Source organism: Phacochoerus africanus, chromosome 1 (genome assembly GCF_016906955.1).
Source record: "Phacochoerus africanus isolate WHEZ1 chromosome 1, ROS_Pafr_v1, whole genome shotgun sequence".
Lineage (NCBI taxonomy): Eukaryota > Metazoa > Chordata > Mammalia > Artiodactyla > Suidae > Phacochoerus > Phacochoerus africanus.
In genome coordinates, this window is record NC_062544.1 from 170,556,133 (window position 1) to 170,571,713 (window position 15,581).

The following is a 15,581-nucleotide window of genomic DNA, read 5'->3' on the forward strand; positions in this document are numbered from 1 at the left end:
GGACATTACATAATATTAAAAGGATTAATTAACCAAGAAGCTATAATGATCCTAAATGTGTATGCACTTAACACAGAGCTTCAAAATACATGAAGTTAAAATTTATAGAACTGAAATGAGACAGACAAATCCACAGTTACTGTTGGAATCTTCAACATTTCTCTCTCAGTAATCAACAGAACAAGTAGATAGAAAATCAGAGAATACAGAGGCACAAAAACCTGTTCATAAATATTCACAGTAGCATTATTCAAGATGCCAAAAAGTGGAAACAACCAAAATCTATCAGCTAAAAAATGAGTAAACAAAATATAATACAGTTGATAAAGTCACTACAAATACTGATTTGACTAATACTGAACAATTACATCTAGAGAAAATAGAGTTTTTCTGTATTTTCTGTTCCTGTGAGCCTCTGTTCACATTGTCAACTGAGCAAAACATAATCTTTTTTTAATGTTTGTTTTCAGTTAAAGACTATTTATTAAGTTTTATTGAAATATAGTTAATTTACAAGGTGTTAGAATTTCTGCTGACCCAGTCATACACAGATATCTGTTCTGTCTCAGATTCTTTTCTCACATAGATTATCACAGAACACACTGGGTTGAGTTCTCTGTGCTATACAGCAGGTCCCCACTGGCCAATAATTCCATATACCTCACTATGCCTATACAAATCCCAAACCCCCAGTCCATTCCTACCACCTCCCATTCTGTTCCCAGTAACCATAATTTTTTCAAAGTCTCTGAGTCTGCAAATAAGTTCATTGGTATCCATTTTTAGGTTCCACATATAGGTGATATCATACGATGCTTGTATTTTACTAACTTCACTTAGTATAATAGTTTCTAGGTCCATCAATGTTGCTGCAAATGGCATTATCTCATCATTTTTTATGGCTGAGTATCTTCGTAATCCATTCCTCTTTGATGGACATTCAGGTTGCTTCCATGTCTTGGCTATTGTAAACATTGCTGCAATGAACACTGGGGTGCATATATCTTTTGGAATTATCCTTTGGATAGATGTCCAGGAGTAGGATTGCTGGATCATGTGGTAGTTCAATTTTTAGTTTTTTGAAGAACCTCCATACTGCTTTCCATGGTGGTTGATCAATTTACATTCCCAACAACAGGGTAAGAGGGTTCCCTTTTTTCCCACACCCTCTCCAGCATTTATTATTTGTAGACTTTTTGATGATGGCCATTTGGACTAGTGTGAGGTGATAGTAGTTTTGATTTGCGTTTCTCTAATAATTAGTGATGTTGATCATCTTTTCCTGTGTTTTTTGACCATCTGTATGTCTTCTTTGAAGAAAGGCCTATTTAGATCTTCTGCCCCCTTTTTTTAAAATTGGGTTGTTTTTTTGATATTGACCTACAGGATGTATTTGTATATTTTGGAGATTAATCTCTTGTCAGTTGTTTCATTTGCAAATATTTCTCCCATTCTGTGGGTTGTCTTTTTTTTTTTTTTTAGGGTGTCCTTTGCTTTGCAAAAACTTTTAAGTTTAACTAGGTCCTATTTGTTTATTTTTATTGTCATTACTCTAGCAGGTGGATCTGAGAAGACATTGCTGCAGTTTACGTTAGAGAGTGTTTGACCTATGTCTTCCTCTAAGATTTTTATAGTATTTGATCTCACATTTAGGTCTTTAACCCATTTTGAATTTGTGTATGGTATTAGAGAATGTTCTTTCATTCTTTTGCATGTAGCTTCCCTGTTTTCCAAGCATCACTTATTGAAGAGACTGTCTTTTCTCCATTGTATATTCTTGCCTCCTTCATCATAGATTAAATGACCATAGGTGCTTGGGTTTATTTCTGGGCTTTCTATCCTGTTCCATTGATTGATATTTCTGTTTTTGTACCAGTACCATACTGTTTTTATGACAATAGCTTTGTAGTTTAGCCTGAAGTCAGGGAGCCTGATTCCTCCAGGTCCAGTTTTCCTTCTCAGGACTGCCTTGGTTATTTGGGTCTTTTGTATTTCCATACAAATTAAAATTTTTTTGACCTAGTTCTGTGAAAAATGCCATTAGTAATTTGATAGGCATTGTGTTGAATCTGTAGATTGCCTTGGGCAGTATACTTATTCTGAAAATATTGATTCTTCCAATCCAAGAACATGGTATATCTTTCCATCTGTTTGTATCATCTTTGCTTTCTTTCATCAGCATCTTAAGAGTTTTCAGAGTACAGAAAATACTAAAGATGCTACTAGAAAACTGTTGGAGCTCATCAATGAATTTGGTAAAGTTGCAGGAAACAAAACTAATACACAGAAATTGGGAATTCCCATAGTGGCTCAGCAGAAACAAATCTGACTAGTAACCATGAGGTTGTGGGTTCAATCCCTGGCCTCACTAAGTGGGTTAAGGATCTGGTGTTGCCATGAGCTATGGTAAGTTGCAGATGTGGTTGGGATCTTGTGTGTTGCTGTGGCTGGGGTGTAGGTTGGCAGCTGTAGCTTCAATTCAACCCATAGCCTGGGAACTTCCACATGCCATGGGCACAGCCCTAAAAAGCAAAAATAAATAAATAAATAAATAAAAAAAAGTGAAAGTAAAAAGTAAAAAAATAAATTTAAACATTAAAAAAATACACAGAAATCAACTGCATATCTTTTTTTTCTTTTTTTTTCTTTTTATAGCCACACCCATGGCATATGGAAATTCCCAGGGTAGGGGTCGATTCAGAGCTACAGCTGCCTGCCACAGCCACAGCCACGGCAACATGGGATCTGAGCTGCGTCTGCAATCTACACCACAGCTCACGGCAATGCTGGATCCCCAACCCCCTGAGCGAGGCCAGGGATCAAACCTGCATCCTCATGGATACTAGCTGGATTTGTTTCTGCTGAGCCACAAGAGGAACTCCCCTATTGCACTTCTATATACTAATAATGAAAGATCAGAAAGAGAAATTAGGGAAACCATCCCATTTACCAGTGCATCAAAAAGAATAAAATACCTTGGAATAAACCTACCTAAAGAGAAATTTAAAGACACTACATTCATTAATACTGAACTCGAGACCAATAGCACTATGTCTTAAGTCTGAATAAACTCACCTAACACGTGTTTTCTCTGTAAGGCACACTGCAGCCTTCTTGTGCTTAGGGACATTAGACAGGATTTCAGCACTGTTATTGGGGGCCATTTTAAACAGCAATATCATCAATAAAAAGAAAAAACAAAAAGCAAAAAACAAAAACATGGCACTAAATAGTAGACTGTGAAAAAGACATTTCTTTTTAGTATGAGAGCTGAAGCATAGGGTGACTCCAGATTTACATTTCTCTGTGCATATACACAAATGACCATAAAAGCACTGTGAATATTGATTTTGGGGTTACCAATAAATTTTAGCACGTATTAATATAATCCATAGAATTAGCAACTATGGAATCTGGGAATAATGAGGACTGACTGTATATCATACAGTGGAATACTGTTTACCATGAAAAGAATGAAGTTCTAATACTTGCTACAATATGAACGAAACTTGAAAACATTATGCTAAGTGAGAGAAGCTAAACACAAAAGACCACTTGTTGTATGATTCCGTTTATATGAAATATAGTGAATAGGCAGAGTGATAGAGGCAGAAAGTAGATTAGTGGTTGCTAGTAAGGCAATTGGGGAATGAATGACACTATTAAAGGTATGGGATATCTCTTGGTGTGATTCTAGAATTAGAATTCCAATTGGTGAGGTTCCAGAATTAGATAGTGATGATTGCTGTAAAAACTCTGTGAATATACTAGTAACTACTGAATTGTGTACAGTAAGAGGGTGAATTTTATGGTATTAAATTGAATTTCAATTAAAAAATGAATAAATGAAGTGTTAAAATAAAAAGAATATAGAAGGCCTAAAAACACTGTCAACAAATTTTACCTAACTAGTATTTATAGGGCATTTGATATAACAGCAGAATATACATACTTTTCAAGTATACATGAAACACTCATTAGCTACTCATTAGTAGCTAATATTCTGGGCCATAAAACAACCCTTAATAAATTAAAAAGCATTGAAGTCATACAAATTATATTCTCTGTCCATAACTGAGTTAAAAATTCAGTAACAGAAAGATTTCTGGAAAATCCTTAAATATTTGAAAATTATACAGCACAGTGCTACCTTCCCCCTGAAAAAAAAAACACCTCCACCAGTCAAAGTAGAAATCACAAGGTAAATTACAAAATAGTTTTAATGGAGTGAAAATGAAACATAGCATATCAGCTAAAATAGTGCTTTAAGAGAAATTTATAGAATTAGAGACATGTTAGAAAAGAAATGTCTCTAAGCTTTTAGCTTAAGAAACTAGAAAAAGTAGAGAAAATTAAACCCAAAGCAAGCATAAAGAAGAAAATATTTATGAAAAGAGAAGAAATTAATGGTTTAAAATGGAAAAATAGAGAAAATTACTGAAACAAAAAATCAGTTCTCTGAAAAAAATCAATATTGACAAACATCCAGCAAGATTGCCAAAAAAAAAAAAAGGAGAGGAAACAAATCACTGATAGCCAGAATGAAATAGGAGATATCACTATAGACCTTGCAGACATCAAAAGGACAATAAGGGAATACCATGAAGAATTCTACATACATAAATTCTACAAATTAGATGAAATGGACCAATTCCTTGAAAAGCACAAGTTACCACAGCTCATCCAATAGGAAATAATTTGAATAGCCTTATAGCTATTAAAGAATTGAATTCATGGTTACAAACCATTCAACAAAGAATTCTCCAGATCCAAATGGCTACCCTGGTGAATTCTACCAAACCTTAAAGAAATAAGACCAATTCTACACAATGTGTTCCAGAAAACAGAAGAAGAACATTCATTCATTTTATAAGACCAGTATCACCCTGATACCAAAAGCAGACAGAGACATTATTAAAAAAGAAAACTACAGGAGTTCCTGTCATGGCACAATGGAAACGAATCTGACTAGGAACCATGAGGTTGAGGGTTCTATCCCTGGCCTCAATCAATGGGTTAAGGATCTAGTGTTTCTGTGAGTTGTGGTGTAGTTCGCACCTGCAGCTCGGATCTGGCATTGCTGTGGCTCTGGCATAGGCCGGTGGCCACAGCTCCAATTAGACCACTAGCCTGGGAACCTCCATATGCCGCAGGTGAGGCCCTAAAAAGACAAAAGACAAAAAAAAAAAAAAGGAAACTATAGATCAATATTCCCACAGACCAATTTTCCTAGACATGAACATTTTTAATGAAACACCAGTAAATGGAATCCAATGATATAAAAAGATAATACATCATGACAAAGTGAGGTTTATCATATAATTGCAGGGCTGGCTCAACATTTCAAAATCAATCAATATATTTCACCATTTCAAAAGACTAGAAGAGAAAAAGCACAAGATTATTTCAACAGATACAGAAAAACATTTGACAAAAAATCAACATAGATTCATAATACGAACTCTCAGCAAATTAGAATAGAAGGTGAAGTCCTTACCTTGATGAAAATATCTTTGCCTTTTTGACTAAATTGATATTTCCAGAACATTCCACCCAATAGCAGAATACACGTTCTTGTCGAGTGTACATGTAACATTCACTACAACTATTATATATCTACAGATACCATCATACTTAATGGTGAAAGACTAGATGCTTTCCTCCTAAGATAAGTAACAAGGCCAGTAAGTCCACTCTACTTTTTAAATTTGACATTGTACTAGAGATTCTAGCTAGTATAAGGCAAGAAAAAAATAACGTGCATACAGATTGGAAAGAGAAAATAAAGTTGTCTTTATTCATAGGTATCATGATTGTCTACATAAGAAACATCAAAGTATCTACAACAAAGGTACTCTAACTAAAAAGCGAGTTAGCAACTTTGCAAGAAAGGATGTTAATATAAAATTATATTTCTGTTACCAATAATTAGAAATTGAAATAACAATAATATTTGCATTAGCATGAAAATCAGGAAACAGGCATAAATCTACAAAAATGGAAGATCTATATAAAGAAAATATAACTGATATACACAACACAGATGAATCTCAGCATTATGTTAAGTGAAAAAAGATGGACACAAAAGAGTATGTATAGTATGATGCCATTTATATGAAATGGCAACTAAAAGGCAAAATTGTAGAGATGGAAAGCATATTAGTGGTTGTCAGGGTCCAGGTGTGGGAGAAGGAGATTGTCTGCAAAAGAGCATAAGAGAACTTTTCAGTGTGATGGAAATGTACCATAATCTTGATTGTAGTAGTCTTGCTTGGATGCTGTACTGTGGTCTTGTTTGGATGCTGTACCAAGCTGTTTGGGCTAATTCCAAGGTAGGCTCATGTTTGGCATTACTGTTTCAGTTTGCCAGTTGCATTTTAGGGCCCCCTGTGGGGGAACCTGTGAGGATGGAAGGACACAGTAATCTCTTGTTTACTCTATTTTGGTTGGTGAGTCCGTATCCCCACTGAGCCCTTGCCCAGTGGCCATTTCCTATCTTCACATGATTCCACCTTGGTAGGGATGTCCCACGCAATGTTTGGGACTTACACTATTTATATAAACTTCAAATTTAACTGGGCGTCCTGTATTTTTACTTGCTAAATATGGCAACCCTTACCTCAGGCCACTTCCCCTAGGATTCTGTCTACTGTCCATCCCAGGTAATCCTCTGAGAATATGTTTTCCATGAATCTTACCACTTAGGGTTTTCAGTAACAATGTGTTTACACATTTAGGAACAAAAAAAAGTCTCCTGTCCAACAATCTGGAAGAGGAATATTGCCCCTTCCAAGTTCAGGCTAGAAATCTAAGAAATCTACCTCTCTCTCCTCTTCTGATTCTCCATTTCTCCCAATATCCTACAAACTCTAAATTAAAAATATAAATAAAAATGCTTGTGATAGATAGGAATGCTTGTGATAGGTAGGAATATTCCAAGATAGACAGGAATATTGAGCTACTACCTCTCTACCTAGAGCAGTTATTTTAATGAAGAGGAAGAGCCAGATTGCCTCTAAAGCTTTTATATAAACCTGAACAACATGTCTCCTGGGTTCTCCAATCCACTTTGCCAGCCTCAACTATGCATTTAATCTTGTGGCCTCTTGTGCCTTCCCAGCGGATGGGCAAAATTCTGGCTGTAACTCTAGTGCTGAATTGGGTTTTCTGAAACAATTAGGTTGTGCGAGATGCATGTCTTAGTTTGGCCCAGCAAGGCTTTCTCTCCATTAACGACAAGGCATGAATAAATCAAACACCCTTACTGAAAGTTTTAAGACAAAGCACAGATCTTGGGCTTCCATTTTCAGGAAGAAGGAAATGACTACATTTATGTATTAGCTAATGAGGGGGAAAAAAAAGAGAAAAATGTTTCTGGTTTCTCTTCATGAATCACTTAAACCAAAAAAGAGGTAAATTTGTGAACAGGAACCCAGTTAGAGATTCTCATTATGAGAGAGGTGAAATAGTGGAGCATCTGAAAACAACCACCCTAAGTCAGATGGTATGGGTTCGAATCCCACCCAGCTCTGCCTCAGTTTGGCCTCTGAACCTCAGAGTTCTGCATTATAAAGTGGGGTTTAATGACAGTACTTACCTTACAGGATTGCTTTAAGGATTAAATGAGTTATCTATAAAGAATCTAAATTAGTAAGCACTATGCATGTTGTTTGTTACTGGTATTTATTTTAAAAGATTGAAATATTGGGTGTGACCACCAGTTTACTCTTCACTATGTAGGCAGAACTGGAGGAAACAATCTGGAAATCAATATAAGACATTCAGATTAGGCATAAAGAAGAAGTTGGAAAGTTTTTGTTGTTGTTTTTTAAGTTCTAGAAGAGTATACAACGAAGTCACAAGGGCTTAAAAATAGATGCCTCTAAAAGGAGGGTAGTTAGTTACTCATTTGATCATGATCGTTTTGGTGTAACTTTGTTATCCTAGAAGCATCTCAAATGACTGCCAACTGCCATGATCTAGATGGACTGGAATTTTATTTACCTGTCATGAGCTCTTCTGCCTTTACATTAGCGATGCCACTGGTAATGATGGGGAATTGTTCATTGTTTCCTGAAGGTACACTTGCCCTGGTGGTGGACCAACTGCATAGTAAATACGTAGAGAAGAGACTGTTACCAGGAGATTGTTAAAGTTGTCTTCATATTGCAGATGATGAAGATTTACAAAGAGCATTTCAACATGCATTGTGACCATTCAGGAAGATTTTCCATATGAGTTAATGCTAAAGAACAAAATAGAAAGTGTCTTAAAGTTTTCCTAAACCTAGTTGTGTGTCTTTATACATGCTCCCCAGTTGTTTGAAAAAAAAAAGTCAAGAAGACAGAGTACAGAACAATTAAAATAAAAAATTTAAAACTAGGTTCCTGGGACTGTGAGCTGCTAGTGGTTTGCCAAAAACAAAACCAGGAACCATCAACAATCTGTGGTCAGTTAATCTTTTGGCCACAACTAAATCAAAGGATACCTTGAGGCAAGGTGAGTAAAGTGTTCTGCATCTTGGGGTCTGGGTGGTTTTATGGGTGACTCTTCCTGAAAGATCAACATATTGACAAACAAACAAAATCAGGCAGTCTGCAAGAGTTATATTTGACCCCAGTGTTGTCATCATAAAAATAGTAATACAGCATTCAGACTATATTCAATGCAAATCATAGAGTTGAAAGGACCTTAACAATCTCAAGGTCCAACCTTTCCCCCCATTTTACAGATGGCAAAACTAAGGCTCCAAGAGCATAAGAGTTTATCCAAGGTGTAACAGAACCGAGATAGGAACACAGAGGCCCTACCTAGCCCTCCAAATTCATTTCATACTGCTGTCCCTCTCCCTCATTACACTCCAAGAAAAGTTACCTCCATTCTCTTCTACCAGGCTGGGCTTGGCCCAACTGCAGGCCTTAGTACTTGCCATTTCCTCTATCTCTTCCCCATACCTTCTGGTGGTTCTTCCTTCTATCAGGTGTCACTTCAATTTTGATGTTTACTCCCTAATTATTCCCTGATAACCCACCAGTCACTGTCTACTTATTGTATCCCCCTGTTTGATATCTGAAATTACCTTCTTTATTATTTCTTTTTCCCAGGTAACCTTCAGGAGAGTTGGAGCCTTACCTGTCTTGTTCATTGCTGCATTTCCTACTTCAAGGATGGTGTCTGGTATAGCGTAGATGTCCAATGAACACTGTTGACTGCAAAAAGGAAGAAAAAACTTTTTAAGAGTCACTCTGTTCATCTGGCTCTACTGATAACATTATGCTGCAACTTTTACTTTACATACCATAAATCATAGCTACTACTTACTGAGGATGTGTTATATTTTCAAATGTTATGTTATGCCTTTTTCAAATCTTATTTCATTTAGTCTTTGCAACAACCCTAGGTAGTAGGTGTAATTACTTTTGTTTTACTGATGCAAAAGCTGAGGCTCAGAGGATTTAAGTGGCTCAAACAAGTGGCAAAGCAGAATTCAAACCCGTGCTTGCCTGACTTGAAAGTAATCACATGTAAAGTAAGCATACTTGTAACATGCTTTATTTATAATATCTGTTCTCAAGTGTTCAATATCAGGGCCATATCAGTAAATACGATTACGGAACACTTACCAGATTGTGAGAGCTCAGAATGGGTTTTAATTTCACATTAAAAATGAAGCAGTCAGTTGAAAGTACAGAGATGTTTATAATTGCATTGATCTTTGAGTGTTCAAGTAAGCTTTGACATTCTCATTTGTTTAGGTTTTGATTCGTTTGTTGTGTCTGTCAGGACTCAGGACAGGAAAGGAGAAATTGTTTCTGTGGGGAGAGAGCTGCTGACTCAGGCCTGATAGGGCAGGAGGAGCTGATGCCAAGTTTGGGGTTCAGCCCTATAGTTGCAGAGGGCCTTGACTTGTAGAAATGGGCTTGAGGCTGATTCATTTAGGCTTTTGTTGTTTCCTAAAGGTATACTTGCCCTGGTGGTGGACCAACTGCATATTAAATCTGTAGAGAAGAAACTGTTACCAGAATATTGTTAAGGCTGTCTTCATATTGCAGATGATGAAGACTGACAAAGAGCATTTCAACACACATTGTGACCATTCAGGAAGATTTTCCATATGAGTTAAGAACCTAATTCAGGCTGTGAATTAGGATCCTTAGAAGAACTGAAAATAGGATCCATAGCCCTCGTCTTGCTCTCTGCTCTGATTGCTAATTATACTGACTGGCCGCAGCTCCTCAAGCTGTGAATATGGACAATTGTGTCACATTGATTGACAAACAAGAGATAGCTGAACATCATTTTGGGCTGGCAGACTTTGTTGACTCTTTTCAAGGCTAGTATAACTCTCTGCCTTTATTCTCACCTCCTGGACATTCTTAGAGAAGGGAGGTAGGACTCAGAGGAGGGTCAAGCAGTTGTTCACTTCAGGTTCAAGGATGTTTCCAGTCCACCCAGAGAGCACCATGGGTAGAAGCTTCAGGAGTGATGGTACCAGTTGAGTCAGTGCCTCTGATCCTGGCCATAGTCACATGCATCAGGCACATTCATGACCACCCCTGGTGGGCAGGCAACATCCTCCATAGGTTCTCTCCTTGGTGCCTATTCTCTTTCCTCTCCCAACTCAATCCATCAGTCCTTTACAATATGTTACCAACATCCCTTCCTGCTGGCCTAGCTCCTAAAGTGCACTGTGCTGAGTCTCTTCCCCAGCCTAGAGTTCTGTTGCCAAAGGTCATTTCTAGGGCTGGAGCTTAAGAACGGGTAGTGTCCACTATATTTTACATTTTTGAAACAATTTTCATAAAATTTTTAAAGGTTGTTTCTCATTTACAGTTATTACAAAATATCAGCTATATTTCCCATGTTGTACCATCCATCCTCAAATCTATCTTAACACCCAATTGTCTGAACCTCCCACTTCCCCACTTCTATGTTTTCACCCACCCCCTCACTGGTAACCAGTAGATTGTTTTCTATACCTATGAGTCTGCTTTTTTGTTATATTCACCAGTTTGTTGTATTTTTTAGATTTCACATGTGATACTGTACAGTATTTATCTTTCTGACTGATTTATTTCAATTAGCATAATGCTCCCCACGTCCATCTATGGTTCTTTGAATGGCAAAATTTCATTTTCTTTTATGGCTGAGTAATATTTCATTGTATGTACATACCATAGCTTCTTTGCTCATTCATCTGTTAATGGACATTTAGGTTGTTTCCATGTCATGACAATTGTAAATAATGCTTCTATGAAGACTGGGGTGCATGTATCTTTTCAAATTAGAGTTTTTGTTTTTCTCAGCTATATACCCAGGAGTGGAACTGCTAGGCCATATTGTAGTTCTATTCTTAGTTTTTTGATAAATCTCCATACTGATTCCCACAGTGGCTGCACCAATTTACACTCCCATCAACACTGTACCAGGGTTCCCTTTTCTCACTGTATTTGTTTTTATCCAAATATCCCCTTTGGAAAATCCCTGCATAGATGCTGACCAATAATAATACAGTTGTATAAAAAGGATACCTAAGGACTTAATGCAAAGGAAGGAAAATTAATTTTTAGGCTCTTCAAAGCCTTGAACATATTTTGTGCAAAGTAAAAGGACTGTGGGGAGCTGATCATGAGCTAGCCTTATGCTCTGCAGACTGCTGGGGCACCACAGAGCAATGCAATGCAGTAAAAAATATAAAGCTGGATTTTAAAATATGACATCAATAAGAGGAAAGAATACGACTTGTACATTAAACATTAAAAGGGAAAGGCAAAATATTTTTCCTCAGCAGTTTTACAATGGGATTATGGGAGAAGAGAGTAAGAGTGTGAAATTTTAATGGAATGTTGTAGCTTTTAGGAGGAAAAACAAATGAAGAAATCTGCCTGGAAGGAAAGAAGGATATGCTGAATGGGACTGGAGATTCATCAAAGAGGAGTAGTTTTAAGTTTAAACAGACAGGAGGCTGGATTAGAGAATTCTGGGGTTCCACTGAGCCTGGAGAGGCTGTATGTGTTTCAAAGTCAATGGGTAGACACAGGGCTCTGGTAGCAAAGGACTTATTTATGCTAACTGAGATTTTCCAGTGACAGAACTGGGGAGGATGGCAGATTTTTCAGGAAGGTACACAGAGCACCTGCACCTCAGGTGATGGATCAGTCATGCAGCTTGCAGAAATAGCATAAACATAATGAGCTATTCCCAGGGTTGCCTGAGCTGTTATTAAGGGTCAGAGGAAGGCTTAGCTGTGGGCATGTCAGGCTGAAATCTGATGTGGCCTAGGAATAAAGTGGGTGAGATGAAGCCCAGATTAGGGCACAGCACACAGGAATGGGCAGTGGGCCGCAAGGGGGATGCAGAGGCTCATGAATCCAGATGCCTGCAAAGAAGGAAGGGAGTCCACGTGAGCCTCTGGGGAACTTAAAACAGGAAAACTACTCTTTGCCCCACATTTAGGGGCTCACTCCCATCCTCTCCTGGTTAGAGTTCATCTTCGCATGGGAATCCAAGAAAAAAACGCAAACAGCTGACCTCCTGGAGAAGCCCTTAGTGGAAAAACAGAGATCATGTTCATCACCAGTGTTTTCCTTTTTCAAGGGCTGGAGCTGGAAGTGAGGCAGCTAACTGGAAAGGACCAAAAGGGGGATGGTTTGGAACAGACTGGGACGGTTTATGTCTATGCTAAGTTGTTAGAGTAACTGAAGCTGTGGAACCATCCCTTGCCTTGCCATTGCCTCTCACTGTGGCTGGCTCTGAAGCTGTTTTACAGGAAAAAGCTCTTTAGGAGAAGTAAGAAGAAGGAACCAGACAGATGTTTACCTCAAAGCTAAGTTCCAGTGGAGTTCTCTGGAGGCTCAGTGGGTTAAGGATCCAGCATTATCACTGCTGTAGCTCTGGTTTGATCCTTGGTCTGGGAACTTCTGCACACTGTATGGCACGGCCTAAAAAATGAACAAACACAAAACCCAAACCCCTAAGTTCTAGTTTAAAGGGGCAAGCAATCAAGGCACTGGTTTGGGATCAGTGACCTACACTGGGTTCAGAAGCCTGAGTGTCAGGAGGCATAAAGGAGGAGCTCCACCTTGAAAGTTATGGCAAGGCAAAGGACAAGACTTCAGAAGATCAGTCAGAATTAACACTTATGACCAGGCTTGTTATATTTAGCAAGGTGGTCCCACGGTGGGAAAAGAACTGGGTCTACCTATGGTTTGGATGGGGTTGGCCCTGACTGACTTAATCCAGTGACTGGTTCCTGGGCACATAACCCAATTTGAGACAATAAGAAATAAGATGCTTGGGAGTTCCTATCGTGGCTCAGTGGTTAACAAATCCGACTAGGAACCATGAGGTTGCGGGTTCCATCCCTGGCCTTGCTCAGTGGGTTAAGGATCCGGCATTGCCGTGAGCTGTGGTGTAGGTTGCAGATGCGGCTCGGATCCTGCGTTGCTGAGGCTCTGGTGTAGGCCGGCGTCTATAGCTCTGATTCGATCCCTAGCCTGAGAACCTCCATATGCTATAGGAGCGGTCCAAGAGATGGCAAAAAGACAAAAAAAAAAAGGAAATAAGATGCTTGATAGGGCTTCTGGGAAAGAAACATTTCCTTTCCTCTTTGGTAATTTTATTCCTGGACAGAGTTCTACAGTTGCTGTAGCCATGGTGCAGAAGGTATGGGGCCAGGTGGGCTGCAGCTCATGTTATATGTAGCCTGAAGATGACACCCATGTCATGGCAAGGCAAGAATGAGGACTTAGTGTACTGTCTGAACTACTGGGTCAAACCTGACCTGATACACCAACTGCCCCTGGATTTCAGATACCTGAATAATTACATTATTATTATTACTACTATCACTACTACTATTAAGCCAATTTGAGTAGCATTTTGTTTTTATTCATCAACATATTTATCAACAATCTTTTTTTTTTTTTTTGGGGTTGCACCTGTGGCATGCACAAGTCCCAGACCAGGGGCTGAACTCAAGCCCCAGCAGTGCCAATGCCAGATCCTTAAGCTGCTGCACCATGAGGGACTCCTCAACAATCTTAACTGACGCATTAGGGAGGGGTGAAGATAGCAAAGTCTACAGGAAGGCTTATAATGGGCTACAAAGGCTTCTCTTTTTAGGAATCAAGACTTTCAGAAAATAAATCCTCCTGGTTTCTCTAGGGATGATGTTTTTGAATATTACTTGATGTTTCTGAATATTGTCTGCTGGGTGAGGGCTTCTCTTTGGAAGCAGTAGAGCCCATACCAAAAACTGAACACAAGCTCTGCAAGGCCAGTAATGGTGTCCAGAGGGTGAATGGTGAGAATGCCATCACTTTGTATTTGATTTGCTTTTTGAACTTTCCTAAAAGGGTAGGAGGTGGGTCAAATGTCCTGTACTTTAATAAACATTTCATTGAATTCATCTGTGAGGTTGGAGAAAACTCACAAAATTGGCCCTTCCAGATTGTTCTCTAACTTATGAGAAAGTAAAACAGCTCCAAATACCACAAGCTGGCTGAGTGTGGGTGGTGCCAGAAGAAGGCGCAGAAGCATTCTGATAGAAGGCCCCCAAGTGTAAGTAAACTTTCCAGAAGAAATGTGCTCCTGGGACAAGGATCTATCCTACAGCCTCAGCCAGTCCATAGGGGCTAGAACCATTCCCTGAGGCTGATCCTCCAAAGCACTCTTTGGTTGGGGCTCAAAAAGACATTCACTCATCTCAAGAAAAAAAAATCACCTGCACAGGAAAGCTGCACAGGTAGGCAGTCACTTTCAGTGGCCTGATGTCACCAACAGAGGGAAGCTCCCCAGTACTGCTATTCCCCTCCTGTTTCTTTTATTTTCTCCAATGTTAAAATGCAAATGCTGAATGACATGTGAGCATATGTCCTAAATTATATTGGTTATCTCTTAAGAGGGAGTAATTCCCCAAACTCTTTCCTGAGAGCAAGTCTGAGCTTTTGAAGAGGGGAGAGAGCATGAATGTGCTCATCAAACTGGCTATGGAAAGAGACCAGGAGGAGAGAATAAGCTAGTTTTTGAGAAGCTTCTATGAGCTGGGCTTTTTGATGGACCCTTCATGTACATCTAGTGTTTCAAAAAGAGAGTGCTGAGAAAGCTAGTCCTACAAAGAAAGTCTCTAAACTTTTTTGTTCAGCTTTTTCTCAAGTGAATTTTGAAAAAAATCATGTATCCTTTTATACACTTTTAAGTTATCTAAAATTCTTCATTATAAGTTCAAAGATATTTTTATTAGTAGTAGAAAATATTAAATATTTTATAACATGAAAGCAGTTGAGGATTGATTATAATTGGTATACATTTTTCATAATTTGACTTGATAAAATACATTTTAACTACTTTATTGCACGAAGAGTGTCATATCTGAAGGAAGTGATGTGAAATTTTTACCTATGAGTTTTATTTGATATATCTCAAGACATTTGATGGTCTCAGAAAATATTCCAGTCACAAGCTGAAAAATATATATCATAGGAGTTCCCGTCGTGGCGCAGTGGTTAACAAATCCGACTAGGAACCATGAGGTTGTGGGTTCGATCCCTGCCTTTGTTCAGTGGGTTAATGATCCGGCG

At 38.5% G+C, this 15,581-nt stretch overlaps 1 long non-coding RNA gene across 1 annotated transcript; it reads right to left on the reverse strand.

Annotated features, from left to right (window-relative positions):
• Positions 1 to 6,050: 6,050 nt before the first annotated feature.
• Positions 6,051 to 9,653, reverse strand: LOC125112621 (uncharacterized). The gene is made up of 4 exons (XR_007131203.1): positions 9,624 to 9,653; positions 9,133 to 9,209; positions 8,005 to 8,105; positions 6,051 to 6,399 (listed from the first exon to the last, which is right to left on the reverse strand). It is a non-coding gene; the product is annotated as an uncharacterized LOC125112621 (long non-coding RNA).
• Between the last annotated feature and the right edge of the window lie 5,928 nt (positions 9,654 to 15,581).